General features: G+C 40.1%; 1 long non-coding RNA gene across 2 annotated transcripts; it reads left to right on the top strand.

Annotated features, from left to right (window-relative positions):
• Positions 1 to 346: 346 nt before the first annotated feature.
• Positions 347 to 6,266, top strand: LOC129480363 (uncharacterized). 2 transcript variants are annotated; one of them, XR_008657013.2, is made up of 3 exons: positions 347 to 503; positions 3,522 to 3,615; positions 3,866 to 6,266. It is a non-coding gene; the product is annotated as an uncharacterized lncRNA (long non-coding RNA). The 2 variants fall into 2 exon arrangements; XR_008657014.2 differs by having other exon boundaries at positions 347 to 448.
• Positions 6,267 to 7,304: the final 1,038 nt, after the last annotated feature.

A 7,304-nucleotide genomic window follows, 5' to 3' on the forward strand; every position in this document is an offset into this window, starting at 1 on the left:
CACAGTCTAATAGACAGCAGCAGGAAATAATGACAAAATTGTTTTCTTTTAGTAGAATTTTTATCTACAGAGCAAAGAATTACAACTCCAGATCATTGCCCTGGAATTTCTTTGTTGGAGATCATCCCCAGATGGTTGGGACTCTGTCTGAAGGTTTCCTGATTCTATCTTTGGTTGCTGTGTACAAGGCATGTGAGGTGGTCTTAGGTGAACTATCCTGGATGGGAGCTGATGCCTTCCTCTGCTTCCGCAGAGTATTCTAGGTGCAGGGTGAGAGAATAGGCCTGCATTTTCCAGCACTCAACAATCCTGCAAGGGATGAAGTGAGGTTCCTGCTCCTGTACCTACTACTTTCCTTGTTTTTCTCGGAGTGAATGGAATACTAACCTAATTGGCTCAGAAGAAGAAGACTGCAGCAGAAGACTGGCTACATTTACTTACTAAATAAGTAAGTCTCATTGGCTTCCTACTTCACGGGGGGGGCTTGGAAAGAAAGCCAGCAGGTATCGGTCCTTGCTCTCTTCTTTTCTTTAGATGTGAATGCTGGCTGCTTTCATTTTATGGTCTTCTTGTGGTAAGATTCGTTCTTGGGAGAAGGTTTAGATTATTAGGTCTAGTCTAAGCAACCTCTTCCAGTTTGATTTACAAATAGCTAGAATTTGGGGTCTAGCCCAATTAATAATGAACTGGTATTTGGATTTACCTTTCATCTGTATCCCTTGGGCATTCCATTAGAGAAGGGTGGCTGTGCCAAGACAAGATTCGGGTGTCCCTTAGAATTCTGCACAAAACAACATCTTACTGCTTTTGAAGCCACTCTTTAAAGCCTTAAATGCTTTCCTATCAATGGGACCAACAACAAAAATATACACTGGTTATAGTTCTATATACATTGATGTAATTATAATTGATGCATAATTGATATAATTATAGAACCAAAAATACTAGACTGACATACAATTCATTAATTTTTTCATGTGTCAAATTATTTCATGTTACATGTGACTGATTTAATGATGATTAGTAATTTTTATGGGATTCTTTCTCCTACCCCATTGCAAGAGACTAACAAGCATGACCCAACTGAATGGAGTCTCTGCTTGGAGACCAGGCCATGATTTCAGACTACCCTCACACTTACAAGAATAAACACTTAATTGAAAGACTTTAAAGTCATTCAGAGAATGGAAATCAATTATTTCTCTTCTGGGAGAAACTGGTAAAAATTGGACATTAAAAAAATTACATATAATAGGAGCTCTTGAATAGAGCTATTGTTAGACTTTAGGGGTAATTTTCAAGGAAAATGCTAAGCTTCTTTCATTAAAGACTGGTAAAAACTATCATGGTTAGAACAGAGTTTTTCCTGAAATAAAGAGAATAACTTTTATAAATTTTGTGTTTCTTTCCAACACCATAATACTATGCCGTATTAATATTTCTATGACTGCATTTGGTACCATCTTTACTATGAAAAAATATAGTTTAAAAAACCTTTTTTATCAAATATATGCGGTAATGAAAGTTTGTAGTCTAGTTTTCCTTCCCTGGTACAGTTAATGATGGTTTCATTACCCAAAGTACTCAATAAACCAACTGTTTCATTATGCTGACAAACAACTTGATCAATAAAACTGCTAACTTCACAAAATGCAAAAGTTTCTAAGTGAGGGGAGAGAAAATGTGATTCTACATATTTGAATCTTTCCATATCAATTAAGAAAAATCCTTACAGATCCATGCATGTCTCCAGGAAAAATTATGTGTGTGTGTGTCTGTGTGTATGTTTGTGTGTGTGTGTGGTGTGTTTGTTTGAGGAGCTAAAGGATAAGGGTCATTAACTTCCATAAGTCACTCATACTATATAGAAAATAAGACGTCAATATGATTCTATACAATACAAATACATACAACTATCTTTATTTTCTTGGAGAAGAACTTACTTATTTCTTTAATCTTTGAAATGCTTCTTTTCAAATAGTTAATCACATTTTATGATTGTATGATGGTTGGCAAATTTGCAGGTAGCTGTTACAAATTGTACATTTTATTTCAACTCTCAACCTAAAATAATATATAATTTATTGGATGATTATTATTCTGCAATTTAACATTTTCTAAAGATTGGCTGTTTTACAACTGTATCGATACTTAATACAGTGATAAAAAGTTCTCAATATGTTAGATAACAATACAAATAGGAATAACACAACCTTTTGGCCTCTGACTCTCAGTTGATTTTATGAAGTCCTTCTATGTTCATGAACAAAACACTGTTGTCCCTATCCTTTGATAGGCCATACCCACGGCCTCTCCAGCTTTACTCCTGCAATGCTGAGCGAATCTTACTGATCTTACTGGCACTGAACTTTGTGCCAGACCTGGGGGTAGTAACGAGGTTGTTAGTGTCTTGAGGAGCTTTTCTAAGTCATGATCATGAACAAGTTCTAAAGCTTGGGTCTCCAAAAATCCAAGAGCAAGACGACACACCTTCCAAAGAGAAAACTTGCTTTCTGTGCTGCAGAGTTGCTGCCAATAGACGCTTTTGAATGACTACATGAGGCTGCACATTTGGATTAAAATAAGAGATATTCATTGAATCACCCATTCCAGATGTTTGCATTTCTGCTGTCATGTAGGCTTCTCTAAAAGTGAGCTTTTCATAAGGAAGAGTTTTTAGACAGCGCTCCCCTTTTTCTCCATGACTTTTCTCTATACACCTGACCCTTGAACAATGCAGGTTTGAACCGCACAGGTGCCCTTATATGCAAATTTTCTTCTTCCTCTGCCACCCCTGAGACGGCAAGACCAACCCCTCCCCTTCCTCCTCCTCAGCCTACTCAACGTGAAGATGACAAGGATGAAAACCTTTATGATGATCCACTTCCACTTAATGAACAGTGAATACATTTTCTCTTCCTTATGATTTTTAAAATAACATTTTCTTTTCTGTAGCTTGCTTTATTATAATAATACCGCATATAACACATATAACATACAAAATATGTGTTAATCGACGGTTTATATCATTGATAAGGCTTCCAGTCAACAGTGGGCTATGAGTAACTAAGGTTTTAAGGAGTTAAAAGTCATATGCGGACTTTTAACCCCCCCACACAGGGGGCTGGTGCTCCTACCCCGGCACCTCCCCACCATTGTTCAAGAGTCAACTATACATGGAAGTTTAGTGGATTTGTGGCTAAAGAGCTACAGAGAGCGCTACAAAGATTCTGACTGTGGTAGCATTTAATAACATATATCAACTGTCAAATACTCTTTTACTTAAATTGAAAAATCTCAGCCTAACATCCTGTGGTCTCTGCCTTTCCTCATTTCCTTCTACCTCCTACTCTCCCCCAGCCTGGAGACCTTCCCACAGTAGAATTACTCCACCTGACATTAAGGATTTTATTTGGTTTCAAGAATGCTTCTCTTTTTTTCCTTCCTCCTTCCCTTGTCACTCCCTCTGTTTCTCTTTTTCCTCTCTTCCTTTTTATGTGTCTTTATTTTAATATTCACAGGAGCAGGAAGCAAGTTCTTCTAGCTGCACGTGGAATGCAAATGTCCAAATCTTGCGCGTGGGAAATAAATCGAATTTCTGAGGGTTAAATGAAGGTCAGTTTGAACGTTTAAAATGTCTGAAAATAAAACGCACCAGTCAATTCTATTCGGATGTGTGTGTGTTAAACTTCATTTTAGCATATCCCATCTAAGCCTATTTGCTTGGTTTTTCTGCTTCGTTTTTTCTTGCACATCAGGGTGATGGCTTCAACAGCTCCTTTGCACCAATTAGTAACAGGCCACAGTAGGAGAATCAACCTTTTGTCTGCCTCATCTGACTCTTTGCCCCATTGTCCCCCCTCAGATCCCGTCAGTATGGGGAAGGAGGCCCGGCCAGTGCTGGTGAAAACAGAGAGAATCATTCCTGCAACAGAGAGGGCCATCTGGGCACTCAGGGTGTCCCTGGGACTTCTGGCTTCTCTGGGCCCACGGTAGCATTTGCTGGCGGTAGAAAAGCGGTTCTTGCTGGGTTATTCTCACTGGTGCCTGCAGAGCTATGAAAACAGGGAGGACAGCGCCGTCCGCCTCCTGGACATTGAAGCCTCGGCTGGAAGTAGCGGTCCCCGAGAGCCTGCGCTCCGCAGCTTGTTTTGGCCTTCAGAAAAAACGCTTTCTTTCTGCAGCTTAACTGCTTGGCCCTCAGGGCAGCCAGCTGTCGGACGCTGCTTGAGCAGAGGTCGTGGAGGGGTGAGCACAGGGAAACCTTTTAATGCATATTTTATACACTTCACATCACTAATGGGAGCTACACAAACAGATCCATTTGAATATCCACCCCCTGGGGCTATATTTCTGTCACGAGTTTTCTGGTAACAGCAAGGATCAAAAACTAAGATGGTTCTTTTAAACACACCTGACTGACCAAAAATATGCATAAGTAAGTATTCTGCACTACTGCTGTATATTTTATTATTCTTATTGTTTCCTTTTTGAATTCTTTTTTAAGCTTTATTGAGGTATAATTGATAAATAAAAATGTATTTAAGGTGTGCAATGTGATATTTTGATATATGTATACATTGTAAAATAATCACCACAATCAAGCTAATTAGCATTAAATTGATTTTACATATTTTTGATTCTCTATATTTTAAATTAGAAAAAAATTAGCCTTGGTTTTGATAAAAGAAAAACTTCAGCTGGATCACATTTAAAGGCGTCTGAGTAACGAACAATTTGTGAATGGGGCGGCCTTCTCAGCCAGGGTAGGCTCAGAGACCCCAGCGCAGCCATGCGGGAGAAGAAGATTTATGGAAAAAGGAACGTGAGGAACAGAAAACAGAAGTGAGGTACAGAAACAGCTGGATGGGTGGCAGCTCGGCGTTTGCCTTGTGTGAACACGGTTTGAACGTCTGGCTACATTTGGCCGAAACTCAGTGACTGGCACAGGTGTAGGCTACAGTCGGTTACGCCTCCACCTGTTATCATTCACGAGGTGCAGAAAAACCTTTAGGCCGAACTTAAATGTGTAAGGAGGCAGCTTAGGGCTAACCTTGATTTAACAGTTTCACATATGTCAACAAAAGTGTAAACAACGTAATTTAAGCAATAGAGAAGAGAGGTCATCTAAGAAGAGAAATGGCATTTATAAGAACCACTTGGCATTAACTGTATTTTTGTAGAAGATGACTTTTCTTATGGTATTATTTTAAAAGTGTTCAAGTGATATCAAAGCTGCCATTGTTAAAATTAAAAAAATCCTAATGCGGATACTTACAAATGTCTAATATCCCAATACTTCAATAATATCCCAATACTTTAGTATGTACCCCAAATGTTATGTGGCATTTTATAAAATTGTTATATCATCTTGCTGGGGTATTCTTGTCACTCACCATTACGGAAGGGAAAGCCGACTCGGAGAGGAGTGGGTATTTGTTCTTCTTCACAGCATTGATAACTAGTAGATCCAGGACCGAGAGAGCTCTTTTTATATCCCTGAAATGTTTTGTGTGTTTGAAATGTATTGATGATTAAAAATGTTCTTCCTCTCTGATGAAGTAGAGCCATAGTGACCACAAAAGAAACTGATTTAGAACAGTTTCTTCTAACGCTTTCCCCTTGGACTTGACCGTGGGTATGTCTGAATGTTTCTGAGCTGGCTCCAAGCCTGAATGAGCCCAAGCAGGTCACGAAATTGAAAGGATTATAAAGCCCTGTATCAGAAAAGGAGGAGAAACCCGGGGAGTAGCCGTTAGTGGCGGCATACGCCAATACGCTCCAGTCCACGCTTTTCCGAGCCTGCCAGCATCCGCAGCCTCTCCCGCTCGCAGAGGTTGTTAGACACCCCAGGCTTGGCTCAGTCCTGCTGCCCAGTTGGAATCAAATATCAAGAGAGAGGCAAACACTGGAAGGAGTATGACCTTCTACAGCAAGACAGCAAAGGTGTAAAGGAGAGAAGGATGCTACATAGCACGTGTATTTTAAAGAAATGCAAATATTAAACGAGAAAAAAGGAGTATTAGTTTTTTTTAAAATGGGAGTGTACAGGTATGCAACGACATGAGAAAACAACACAACACAAAACAACTTTGCTGGTTCTTCAGTTAAAATGTACACAGTGGCTCCAATAGAAATGAATGCCGTATTGAATTGCTCATGGAGTTGAAACTTAAACTCATGACTAGTGTTTGATGCATTTTGCTTAAATCACCAAATACAAGCAACCCTTTGAATTGAACTGTTTTATCCCTTCTACTATAAATTCCTAAATTATACGAATTCCTTCATTTCCTTCTTTCCTTCTTCCTTCCCTTCCTTTCTCTTTTCCTTCTTTCCTTCTTCCCTCCCTCCCTCCCTCTCTCTTTCCTTCCTTCCTTCCTTCCTTCCTTCCTTCCTTCCTTTGTCTCTCTCTCTCTCCCTCTTTCCACTTAGCCATGCTATAAATAGTAAGAGGTAAAAGAAATAAAAACAAAAATAATTACAGGCCCAAATGTATTATTATCTTCAAAGGAAATGACAAAGAGAAGAAACAAGAGGGATTTCCCTCCATCGTGTTTCTATACATGCACGATATTCTAACTAAAGTATGCTACAAGTGATCTCTGTTATTTTTACAAACAAAGTGAGTGGTTTAAAGAAAATGGAAAGATGTGTCCTCTGAGGAAACCACAGTCAGGTGAGTGGTAAATGGAAACAGCGAGACTCTTACCTTCTAAGCTATGGGGTCTGTTAGCTCTGCATCCTGTATCTCAGCGACTCAGGGCAGGTCACTAAGCCTCCTTGAGAACCTTGTTTTCAGTATTCATGGAAAAGGAGGGAAGTGACCCAGGCGAGGGTGTCGACTGCGAGGCACATTGCTTATGTGCGGTTCTATTATTCCTGGTATTAGAAATCTGAACTCTCATGTTTCAGTAACCAGAAAATCTTCAGAAAAGACATACCTGGCGCCATGGTTGTCAACATTCTCAAACACCTCGTTATAGCATTCTGGCCCCTTACTGGTGCAACTTCTTGCTACTTTCCTGTAGTTCAGTGACAGAAGTTGGGGGTTATTCCTGGTACCTTCTTGCAGGTAATTCCCAAAAGTCACTGGTGCTCTAAGGGACCCGCTCGTCCTCACCCAATAACCCTTCACCAGGAAGCAGCAAATGCCAACAACTCTCTATACTTGCACTCACTCTCACGATCTACCCCTGCTGGGCCTGTGGTCGCCAGAGAGGGCTTTGCTCCAAGGCCCTCGGAGGGCCCCTGCTACATGACTCACTAACTTCCCCGTCTGGCACAATCTGAGTCTTGGTGCA

Source organism: Symphalangus syndactylus, chromosome 4 (genome assembly GCF_028878055.3).
Source record: "Symphalangus syndactylus isolate Jambi chromosome 4, NHGRI_mSymSyn1-v2.1_pri, whole genome shotgun sequence".
Lineage (NCBI taxonomy): Eukaryota > Metazoa > Chordata > Mammalia > Primates > Hylobatidae > Symphalangus > Symphalangus syndactylus.